Genomic DNA, 12,856 nt, shown 5'->3' on the forward strand with positions numbered 1-12,856 from the left:
GTAAGTGAGTCATGAAAGGTATTGGTTATTGTTAGTCAGGGCCATTCTTTTGTAGGGATTATTGAAAGTCAGATTGCGTTACGCTAAAAATATTGTGTGTCAGTTTAGTGTTGATCAGAATAAGTAGAGAGAAATGTCTGAGTACGTTCAGTTTTGCTCAACTGTTTGAAAATCAAATAACGCAAGAGGTTTTCCAGCACTGTCATTTATAAATTTTTCTAAGGGGGTGTTTCAAAGTACCCTTTGAAAAGAATATTCTTCGTATGATATATGTTCTAAAAGTATCCAGCAAAGCCCTGATCAAATTATTTGACAAAAAGATTTAAAAATTTCTGATTACATCCAATAACATAACGACAGCATGTGCAAAATATGGTTCGATTATCTCTCAGACAGCGGAAGTTACATTAGCTTATATATCCCCATGCATTCCTCCTCCTCCTCCTCCTCCTCTTTGAGGTGGTATTGTGTCGGGCAGCATACGGATCGGAGTTTTAAGCCATCTCATGGGAGGGGGATGGGTGGATCCTGGTCGAAAAGACGAGGAAAGCGGCATCGAATGATTTGGGGGCACGGCGGCCAGTGCTTTGTGGGTTGTCTGTTACTGCGGGCTGTGGAACGGCTGTGCATGTGGCCGGCAACATACGGCTAGCAGCTCCGAGAGCACTGGAACAGCCTGCAGTGGTCTGGAAACATACAAATTTACATATATGCCCGGTACCTTGCAACCTCCAAGGCGCTTGCAGGAGATCAATATTCGTGCAGGATGTAGGGCGCAAAAAATGCACTGGAGCAAGTGGTTTGTTCTTGTCCACAATCACAAGACGTATCTCCTGTTATGAAGACCCATCTCTTCAGGTTGTCTCTGGATCGCCCAACTCCTGATCGTAATCTGTTTAAAGATTTCCACACCAGCCAGCTCTCGCTGTGTCCAGGTGGTAGTTCTTCAGCTTCTGGAGTCTGCAGGTGAGGCGTCGACTTCTTCCATAACTCCAGCCTCGCCTTCTCTGGTGAAATGGTGAGCTTCTCGCAAGTTCTCAGGAAGCTCTTTCGCGATCTCAGCCATTGCTGTGGTGGATTATGTCCGTGCAGTGGATGGGCACTGTCCTGTGCCTTTTCAGTCTCTCCTTGTTGGCAGCCAGTGTTCTGCGTACCCACGGTGGCGCTATTCCATCCAGGCAATAGAGCTTATCATTTGGGGTAGATCTTAAGCAACTTGTGATCAACCTGCACGTTTCGTTGAGAGCAATGTCTACTTGTCTGGCATGAGATGACCTGTACCAGACTGGAGAAGCATATTCAGCAGTGGAAAAGCACAGTGCCATTGCAGAACAGCGAATAGTTTGTGGATGTGATCCCACTGTTCCCCGCTAGTTTGCGAATTAGGTTGTTTCGAGCGGAGATTTTCATTATGGTGTTCTTGCAGCGAGTTTTGAATGTCAGAGTTCTATCGAGAGTAACTCCCAAGTATTTAGGTGCGTGATGATGCTGGAGTTGGATGCCTGACCATGAAATATGTAGCTCACGATTAGCTTCCCTGTTCCTTGAATGAAAGGCACACACTTGTGTCTTCGACGGGTTTGGTCTAAGTTGGTTCCGTTTTTAGTAGCTTGAAAGTGTTCTAAGTGTTGTTGTCAGGTTTCTTACCACTCTTTCAAAGTATGAGCTCTGCGTAGCAAGGGCTAGGTCATCTGCATATAAGAATCTCCTTGTGCCTGGGGTCAATGGCTGGTCGTTGGTATAAATGTTTAAAAGAAGTGGAGCCAAGACGCTTCCCTGAGGTAAACCATTTTTCTGCGCTCTCCAGCGACTGCGTTGTCCTTGAAATTCAACAAAAAAAAAAAAAAAAAAAAAAAAAAAAAAAAAAAAAAAAAAAAAAAACCTGCGGTTTTGGAGGAGGGTGCCGAGTAGTGTAACGAGGTGGGCGTTCTTGATCATATTGTATAATTTTGCACGGAGTAACCGATGATGGACAGTATCATACGCTGCTGTGAGATCCACGAAGATTGCAATGATTTCCGACCAAGATAAGACTTGCAATCGGGCGTACCCTGGGCGTCAGGTTTCCCTGGCGGCTGATCCTTCCACACCAGAATCATCATCTTGGTCCTTTTCAGGACCACAGTTTACCATCATATCGATGGATATAGAAGGTATATCATCACCAAAAGAACTGTTACAAGAGATGTACAGACAAACCAAGTGCGATGTACTCTGCATACAGGAGACCCGCAGAAGCTGTGAAATGCGCAGAACAAAAGTAAACGGAAAGCGACTGGCTACTGAAAGACCCCACCCACAATACGGAAGTGCTATATTTGTCTAACCAGATATACAGATAATATCATCAGCCTTTACTGAAGCAAATGATATTGAAATCTTAACTTTGGAAATCAAAGGCTGTACAGTCACATCCGTATACAAACCGCCGGACGTTGATCTCAAGATCAACCTACCTGATGACTTTTATAGTCAACACACACAAATGGTGACTGGTGACTTCAACTGTCACAGCACCACGTGGGGCTGTGAGCATCATGATGAGAATGGTACAGCATTACAAGAATGGGCGCAAGGCTATCATCTGAGCCTTATACATGACCCTAAGCAACCTGCATTTTTCAACAGTGACCGATGGAAACGCGGATACAACCCCGATCGGATATTTTGCAGCGAGAATTGCAGTCATGAGAGTCTTACAATTCCTTAGGTGTAGCAGTTTGACGGAATATGAAGTGGAATGGTCATTCAGGCACAATCATAGGTAAGGTAGGTAGCAGACATTGCTTCACTGGCAGATACTGCGAAAATGCATTCCCTTTAGAAAGGATACTGCTTACAAATTACTTGTGCGCTCCATCTTGAAAAATTGCTTAAATGTGCAGGGATGTACCAAATAGGACTACCAGGGGATATTGAACGTATACAAAGAAAGGTGTAATGATGGTCACAGATTTGATGATGGTCACAGATTTGTTCGAACAACGGGAGAGCATCACTGAACTGTTTAAAAACCTGAATTGGCAAACGGTAAAGATTGACGCCAATTATTCTGTGAAAGATTACATACATAGTTTCAAGGGCAAGAACTAAAAGTTTAGAGACATTCTTCACCCCCCTACGTGTCGCTTCGTAGGGACGGTGAAGACAAGTTTAGTCTAAACAGCACTCGAAGGAGCGTTTAAGGAGGTAGTATTCTCGTGTTCATTGTTCCCACAACGTGGCTGAACTAAGTCAGCAACACACACAATATACTGCGCTCGCGCACGTCTGCGTGCATGTACACATGTTGTTAACAGCTACATCTATACATACGTGATATTTTTTGTCTGAGACAAGAATTAAATGAAAAATAGTTGCCATCCGTAGTTCTGAATAAAGTTTTCTGGAGGAGTACCTTGACTGTAAGACGAATGCCGGAACTGGAAATGACTCTGTAACACTTCTAATCCGGCTTCCCTGTGGCCCATCACCGGTTCGCCTGGTATTTGCCTGCGAAGTCCTTCACTCCACAGTGGGTCGCCACTAGAACAGCCCGCTCCACTTTTATAGGTAGAGAATGACAAGTATTTGAAAAAGGACTGAAATAGATTGTGTAACTAAATAAGCAAATACGGTTTGTTTGAGTGCTGCGGAATGGGATAGTGTGTGTGTGTGTGTGTGTGTGTGTGTGTGTGTGTGTGTGTGTGTGTGTGTGTGCTGTTATTGCTCCGTAATTCTGTGTGGCGCATGTTTATGTCTACGTCTCCATATCGGAAGCCTATAGTATTAAAATTTCGACGCTAAGAACCAGGAAGACAATAAACAGAACATTATCTCAATGAATGTGAAGTTTTTTTTTTTCAAATTCACGACCGCTGACCGATGTCATCGAGGAACGTTTTAACACAGTCACGATGTAAAGCGAATCCAATGCACACACTTTTGTGACTGACTCATGCGCAAAATATTGTATTAATTGCTCACTACTAAAATACTGGAAGATGCTTCTTTTTAAATCAATCAAAAGTCGTGTGTGTGTGTGTGTGTGTGTGTGTGTGTGTGTGTGTGTGAACACAGTGATTTTGTAATTAAGAAAATTCCTTTCATTTCCGCATATGTTTCTTAAGTAATTGTTACTACCGAATCTTTGAAATTCATCATTGCGTTATACAATATAACGATTTACAATATCAGTTTGACAGGAAAACTGTTTCGTTTCGTCATTTAAAATTGGTAGAACTGAAAACTGCCACAGATAATTTACACTCACTATTATTAATAGTTACTATTATTATGCACTGCAACAACAAAGCCCACCGTGAAGTTAATGACCAATTTTTTACTAAAAATCTTGATGTGGCCTTATTTGTTCAAAAGCATTTGTATAAACGGTCAGCCATCCTAATTAGATTACAAGTAAACTTTTCATTCCATTCAACAAGCTCTAGAATTCTTTTTCAATTTCGCAGAGAGCAGCAATCTCATCAACGAAATTTATCATTGGTATCCTTAGAACCTAATTTTTCATTCCGTATTCGAAACTCTCTCTTAATTCTTTAATTGCTTTCGCAATCTGAAAATAGAGGAGAAAGATTCAGTCCCTATCTTACGCTGATTTTGATGTGAACACGTTCTCTGGTTTTCCATGCTTCGCAGTGCAGAAGTGTTGTGGCGGAAAATAACACTTCTGCCAAAACTTCTTGGTACAGTTCAGGGGGGCTGCCAGGGATACGAGGATGACCTCAACATCTGAATGCAGCTAGCGCAGTATCCAGTATGGAGACGGAGGCAAATGATTTTACCTCATAGTTGTTCAACCGTACTGTCAATTTGCTTGCATGTGCGCTGGTACGCGTGTGTGCGTCAGGGGTGGCTGTGTGCAGTAGCTCTACGATTTACAGCCTTGATCCTGTGAACTTGTATGATCTAGAAATTCAATTTTTAGAAATTACTACTGGTGTTATTCGAGAAGGAAAAATATCCAGTCACAAGTTAATGAAGTTCGCGAGAGGTTTCTATAGGGACTGCAGCACGACACGAGCGGTACTTAAAGTTTTCTGAAAACCACAAACTCGACACGGAAGGACAGTACTTGTTAGGCACGCTGAACTTTATCTCCGTGCTTACAATTGGGGAACTGAAAATGTTTACTGAGATCACAGGAAAACAATAACATAAAAAATATTGCTGGTTACGAAATGATGCACCGAGACGAAGACTTGTTGGCCCTGGATAGAACAGGTTATATTAAGAAAGAAAAAAACGGCAACCAGAATCCACAAAACTAAATCTCTCATTACTTGCGACAAATTTCATTGTAGAGAGACTTCTATACTGCATGTGATAGTTTTTCATGACTGTCACTTTTCCACCTACGGCGTGCGCAGAAGAGGAATATTCTACTCAGTATCTCCATTCAACGCTGATAATGGGAGGAATCCGGAAAATGTAATGTATCCATTATCTAGAAACCCCCCAAAAAATGGTTGTTAGGTACCAATACCCAACCACGGCTAAACACGTTAAATCACTGTAATTTTTGCGATGTATTCCTGAGATCCCAATCTCTAACAGACTTTAAAATTTTCTTCGTATCTTAATCCGTTTCCGAAGTACAGAGGTTCAAAGTTACTCTACTTATATATGTAAAATACGTTCATAGAATCTGTGCCAGGCGGAAACTTAGTTTATAAAGTGACATACCAAGGAGAAATGGCAACGGCCTTGCCGCAGTGGATAGACCGGTTCCCGTAAGATCACCGAAGTTAAGCGCTGTCTGGCGTGGTTGGCACTTGGATGGGTGACCATCCAGGATGCCATGCGCTGTTGCCATTTTTCGGGGTGCATTCAGCCTCGTGATGCCAACTGAGGAGCTACTCGACCGAATTGTAGCGGCTTCGGTCAAGAATACCATCATAATGGCCTGGAGAGGGGTGTGCTAACCCCACGCTGCTCCTATCCGCATCCTCCACTGAGGATGACACGGCGGTCGGATGGTACCGGTAGGCCACTCGTGGACTGAAGACAGTGCTTTTTTTTTACCAAAGGAGAAATACGCTGTAAAGTGTCTCCGTTATCTGGGAACGCTTAGCTGCAGTACTGACGTACATGATAAATATTTTTGCACATAAAATCCGGTCTGTAGTGTGAAATAAGTTTCGCGTTATTTTAGATACACATAAGTAATCTATCTACATTTTACTGATCCATAAAGTTCTTTTCATATGAGTGACATGCCCTGCTGCAGCAGGGAAAAGAAGGGAACCACTGGGAAAATGCTATCAGAGCCCAAAAACTACGTTAGAGAAGCTTGCGGGTGTTTTAGATGAGTTGCATGTTAAAAAAGAGCGAATATGTTCGCATGGCCAAATTTTTGGGAAAACTTTTAAAATGTGCTGCGGAAGGCAGAATAGCTGGTACCCCACTTTTCAGTCAGTCTTTTAAATAACGAGGAATATATTCGGATTTTTTTTTCTTTTATAGGAGCATTTTTCCGCTGGTTGTGAATAATGATTAATTCTGTGGCCAGCGGAAATTGAAAATGTAAATGTCACTAGGCAGCACGCAGCACTGCGCTGCGAAAATAAATAAGTAACTTTGGCACGGTACATCTGAAGATAAACCTGAAAAAGTCCGAGAACTAGTTTATGGAAACAAGTTATTTAAGTGACTGGTCCCAGTTAGCTGCATTTATATAGCAATATTTCGTAATTTTGTTAGACAGACGACCGTCATAGCCTGACTTTCTCCATTCACATCAGGACAAAGACGTGACTACGTTGACATTCCGCCTCCGTTGTCATTTAACGCACCATTGCACTTTCATCACCGTAGCGCCATTTTTGGTTTACGTCCAGTGTGCATACACCTACAAATTTACTGTCCTCGTGTTTTGAAGGCATGCGTGTGGAAGTCTCTATCGAAAATTCAGTGGCAGGCGTCTCTCATAATAGCCAGCAGGTGTAAATTGTACCGAATGGATTCTGATGGAGCCGAAATTAAGTCACCGACAATAGTATGTTTCAAATGAATGTCTTTGCTATGCGTCAGTAGCTCAGGGTTTTTGTCACAACAATCTGTAAAGTTTACGCGATGTTTCGAAGCGCATGTCCTTTCATTCCATCTACACCAGTAGATTTTTTGCCTCGTATTTCATGACTGCTTCTCATTACGTGAAACATCATGGCTGCAAATCATGCCAACCTTCGAGCCGTGTTTGATTCTAACAATCAAAACCTTGAACCTTATCATGGCAATACTATTAAGACGGTAACAAAGCAAAGCCGACTTTCTCGTTAGGATGCCTGTTAGACCGAGCTCGTCGGTGCTTCCGCCCCGTGTAAGGCCACACTAGCCAGCGAAACCACGATAGAAAGCAAGGGAAACTCGCGAGCGACCTCAGGAGAGCACTTTTAGGTCCTCGTTCGCCGCGCGCTGCACCTGAGAGCGAAACCGCAAGGACACTGGCTCGCCAGGTGTGGCTTCGAATTTCGGCGCCAGTTCCCATTTCCCGCCGTTTGAAACTACGTCTGCCTCTCAGCTGACGCGCGTGCTGCTGTCCCGTTCATTCTGGCGAGCAACTGCAGCTGTAGTCTCGTGTGCAGGACACTGAACAGTCCCCACTCGGAACGTGAACGCCAACGTTGAGCTGGTCGAGTTTTTTCACGCCACAACATGCAATTTCACGTTGCTGGAGCATTCCCAGGTATGAAAGGCAGAATAAGACTCATCAAACTTTTGCTTCATGAAGAACAACGTGGACAATAAGATGCAAGATAACTTGCTACGCCACAACCGGGCATTGGCAAACGCCATACTGGATTAGGTATTTTGCAGTTGAAGCAATTATTTGGTATTTTTCGTACTATAACTTACGTGCTACGAATATGTGCGGCTTCAAAACGCCAGCACATGGAGCGCTTTCGAAAAAAGTCGTTTTTGGCAAAATTTGTTTGCAATAAAATGACAGGAAATGACATAAAAATACAAACGCCGCCAGAATAGGCTTAGACAGGCCGCCGTGTCATCCTCAGACCTTAGGCGTCACCAGATGCTGACACGGAGGGTCATGTGGTCAGCACACAGCTCTGCCGGCTCAACCAAGTAGCTCCTCAATTGGCCTTACAAGGACCGAGTGCAGCCCACTTGCCAACAGCATTCGGCAGACGGTCGGCCATCCAAGTGTTAGCCAAGCCCGACGGCGCTTAACTTCGTTGATCTGACGGGAACCGGTGTTACCACTGCGGCACGGCCGTTGGCACGTATTGTTGGGGAGATGTGCCAATTGTAGTGTAGTGACTACAGCTCTGGAACGTGAATCAAAATATTATCAGTATGTGTCCTGCTTCTTACAAATATTTTTTATTCCTCTTCATGTTTTCTAAAAGATTCTACAATTTCCTTGCCGATCTAATAGAATATGTTCTGGAGTATTGGATTGTACATACAATTTAGAGTGTTATCTTTTCAGGATTGTTTGATTTTGTGAAAATTCCATGTAATACACTAAAGAACTATAATAAACGTTGCCGAGCTAAGATCCTCTCCCAGTAATTTGAAAAGCTTAACGCATTAGGGTAGATTTAATGACGCATAACGAAAGACACAGCAAACTCAAAAAAATGGTTCAAATGGCTCTAAGCACTGTGGGACTTAATATCTGAGGTCATCAGTCTCCTAGACTTAGAACTACTTAAACCCAACTAATTTATGAGGTGGCGCAGTGGTTAGCACACTGGATTCGCATTCGGGAGGACGACGGTTCAGTCCAGCGTCCGGCCATCCTGATTTAGGTTTTTCGTGATTTCCCTAAATCGCTCCAGGCAAATACCGGGAGGGTTCCTTTCAAAGGGCACGGCCGACTTCCTTCCCCGTCCTTCCCTAATCCGATGAGACCGATGACCTCCCTGTTTGGTCTCTTCCCCCAAACAATCCAATCCAACTAATTTAAGGATATCTCACACATACATGCCCGAGGCAGGATTCGAATCTGCGACCTTAGCAGCAGCTCGGTTCCGGACTGAAGCGCCTACAACCGCTCGGCCACAGAGCCCGGCACAGCAAACATCATCTATGTTATACATGTACAACAATTAGTTGTTCAACTCATAGACGTGTTCTCAATCTTCTTCGCCATTCTTTCTACTCATCATCTATGATTGGTAGGAGCGCTAACGAAGCTATTTTGCACACATTCATTTTCGTAAACAAATCTGGAGGTTTGCGTGCTTGATATAGCCGACGACTGCCGCCAGAGAGCGCTGCGGCCGGAATAGCTCCTTGTGACATACGAAGTCGTGTCCTATCGTGCACCAACCACGTTTGGCGGGCTTTACGATGGCAAACACGCCCACCCCTGAAACGTCCATTGCAGTGCTCTCGGTGCAATTAAAAATTAGGTTTTGAGTGATTCGAAACTCAGAAACGTTTTGTTGAACAGTGCACGTAGCAGCAGAGTAAGCTATCTGTGGAATTACAGATACATGCAAAAGCAAAAATCATATGGGAAATAAGCGCTGTCTACATAAGTTCCTGATAAAATATCCTAGGGATGCTTCAATTTAAACTGAGGCCAGTTTGAAGAGATACACGCACTAGTAGAGGAAGACGTAAGAGGAAAATCAAGGAACTTGTGCGACTCCATATCTCCTAAAGCAAATTATCGTAATAAATAAAAAGCACCAGTTTGCTTTTGTTCTACAATATTACTTTTATTGTCAACCGGTTTTCAGCTTACAAGGCCATCTTCTGTCATTTACTGAGTATTATCACCAAAAAAGTTAGGTGTTAGCAGACAACATTGGAAGAGAAGTAACACATCTAGACTGAAGTAGAAACATACAGTAGGTAACATCTTTGCAGTGAAAAAGTAAAAATTGAACAGTACATAAATAACAATGGAGTAGACAGGAGAACCTTTAGCACAAAATAGGAATAGCATGCCTATATAATAGAAACTATTATTAATAGAAACTATTATTAATAGAAACTATTATTAATAGAAACTATTATTAATAGAAACTATTATTAATAGAAACTATTATTAATAGAAACTATAGGAATAGCATGCCTACATAATAGAAACTATTATTAATAGAAACTATAGGAATAGCATGCCTACATAATAGAAACTATTATTAATAGAAACTATTATGTAGGCATGCTATTCCTATTTTGTGCTAAAGGTTCTCCTGTCTACTCCATTGTTATTTATGTACTGTTCAATTTTTACTTTTTCACTGCAAAGATGTTACCTACTGTATGTTTCTACTTCAGTCTAGATGTTTTACTTCTCTTCCAATGTTGTCTGCTAACACCTAACTTCTTTGGTGATGTTGTTGTTGTTGTGGTCTTCAGTCCTGAGACTGGTTTGATGCAGCTCTCCATGCTACTCTATCCTGTGCAAGCTTCTTCATCTCCCAGTACCTACTACAACCTACATCCTTCTGAATCTGCTTAGTGTACTCATCTCTCGGTCTCCCTCTACGATTTTTACCCTCCACACTGCCCTCCAATGCTAAATTTGTGATCCCTTGATGCCTCAAAACATGTCCTACCAACCGATCCCTTCTTCTAGTCAAGTTGTGCCACAAACTTCTCTTCTCCCCAATCCTATTCAATACCTCCTCATTAGTTACGTGATCTATCCACCTTATCTTCAGTATTCTTCTGTAGCACCACATTTCGAAAGCTTCTATTCTCTTCTTGTCCAAACTAGTTATCGTCCATGTTTCACTTCCATACATGGCTACACTCCAAACAAATATTTTCAGAAATGACTTCCTGACACTTAAATCTATATTCGATGTTAACAAATTTCTCTTCTTCAGAAACGCTTTCCTTGCCATTGCCAGTCTACATTTTATATCCTCTCTACTTCGACCATCATCAGTTATTTTACTTCCTAAATAGCAAAACTCCTTTACTACTTTAAGTGTCTCATTTCCTAATCTAATTCCCTCAGCATCACCCGATTTAATTTGACTACATTCCATTATCCTCGTTTTGCTTTTGTTGATAGTCATCTTATATCCTCCTTTCAAGACACTGTCCATTCCGTTCAACTGCTCTTCCAAGTCCTTTGCCGTCTCTGACAGAATTACAATGTCATCGGCGAACCTCAAAGTTTTTACTTCGTCTCCATGAATTTTAATACCTATTCCAAATTTTTCTTTTGTTTCCTTTACTGCTTGCTCAATATACAGATTGAATAACATCGGTGAGAGGCTACAACCCTGTCTCACTCCTTTCCCAACCACTGCTTCCCTTTCATGCCCCTCGACTCTTATAACTGCCATCTGGTTTCTGTACAAATTGTAAATAGCCTTTCGCTCCCTGTATTTTACCCCTGCCACCTTTAGAATTTGAAAAAGAGTATTCCAGTCAACATTGTCAAAAGCTTTCTCTAAGTCTACAAATGCTAGAAACGTAGGTTTGCCTTTTCTTAATCTTTCTTCTAAGATAAGTCGTAAGGTCAGTATTGCCTCACGTGTTCCAACATTTCGACGGAATCCAAACTGATCCTCCCCGAGGTCCGCATCTACCAGTTTTTCCATTCGTCTGTAAAGAATTCGCGTTAGTATTTTGCAGCTGTGACTTATTAAACAGATAGTTCGGTAATTTTCACATCTGTCAGCACCTGCTTTCTTTGGGATTGGAATTATTATATTCTTCTTGAAGTCTGAGGGTATTTGGCCTGTCTCATACATCTTGCTCACCAGCTGGTAGAGTTTTGTCATGACTGGCTCTCCCAAGGCCGTCAGTAGTTCTAATGGAATGTTGTCTACTCCGGGGGCCTTGTTCCGACTCAGGTCTTTCAGTGCTCTGTCAAACTCTTCACGCAATATCGTATCACCCATTTCGTCTTCATCTACATCCTCTTCCATTTCCATAATATTGTCCTCAAGTACATCACCCTTGTATAAACCTTCTATATACTCCTTCCACCTTTCTGCCTTCCCTTCTTTGCTTAGAACTGGGTTGCCATCTGAGCTCTTGATATTCATACACGTGGTTCTCTTCTCTCCAAAGGTCTCTTTAATTTTCCTGTAGGCAGTATCTATCTTACCCTAGTGAGATAAGCTGCTACATCCTTACATTTGTCCTCTAGCCATCCCTGTTTAGCCATTTTGCACTTCCTGTCGATTTCATATTTGAGACGTCTGTATTCCGTTTTGCCTGCTTCATTTACTGCATTTTTATATTTTCTCCTTTCATCAATTAAATTCAATATTTCTTCCGTTACCCAAGGATTTCTAGCAGCCCTCGTCTTTTTACCTACTTTATCCTCTGCTGCCTTCACTACTTCATCCCTCAGAGCTACCCATTCTTCTTCTACTGTATTTCTTTCCCCTATTCCTGTCAATTGTTCCCTTATGCTCTCCCTGAAACTCTGTACAACCTCTGGTTCTTTCAGTTTATCCAGGTCCCATCTCCTTAATTTCCCACATTTTTGCAGTTTCTTCAGTTTTAATCTACAGGTCATAACCAATAGATTGTGGTCAGAGTCCACATCTGCCCCTGGAAATGTCTTACAACTTAAAACCTGGTTCCTAAATCTCTGTCTTACCATTATATAATCTATCTGACACCTTTTAGTATCTCCAGGGTTCTTCCACGTATACAACCTTCTTTCATGATTCTTAAACCAAGTGTTACCTATGACTAAGTTGTGCTCTGTACAAAATTCTACTAGGCGGCTTCCTCTTTCATTTCTTAGCCCCAATCCATATTCACCTACTATGTTTCCTTCTCTCCCTTTTCCTACACTCGAATTCCAGTCACCCATTACTATTAAATTTTCGTCTCCCTTCACTATCTGAATAATTTCTTTTATTTCATCGTACATTTCTTCAATTTCTTCGTCATCTGCAGA

The 12,856-nt window shown here is 42.1% G+C and overlaps 1 protein-coding gene and 1 pseudogene across 1 annotated transcript in view; one reads left to right on the forward strand and one right to left on the reverse strand.

Moving 5' to 3' along the window:
• The window catches only part of LOC126337022 (fat-like cadherin-related tumor suppressor homolog), a 304,620-nt gene that overhangs the window by 124,318 nt on the left and 167,446 nt on the right, over positions 1-12,856 (reverse strand). The gene's annotated exons all lie outside the window — the stretch shown is intronic.
• Positions 5,697-5,814, forward strand: LOC126337179 (5S ribosomal RNA; annotated as a pseudogene).

The sequence above is a fragment of the Schistocerca gregaria genome, chromosome 2 (genome assembly GCF_023897955.1).
Source record: "Schistocerca gregaria isolate iqSchGreg1 chromosome 2, iqSchGreg1.2, whole genome shotgun sequence".
NCBI lineage: Eukaryota > Metazoa > Arthropoda > Insecta > Orthoptera > Acrididae > Schistocerca > Schistocerca gregaria.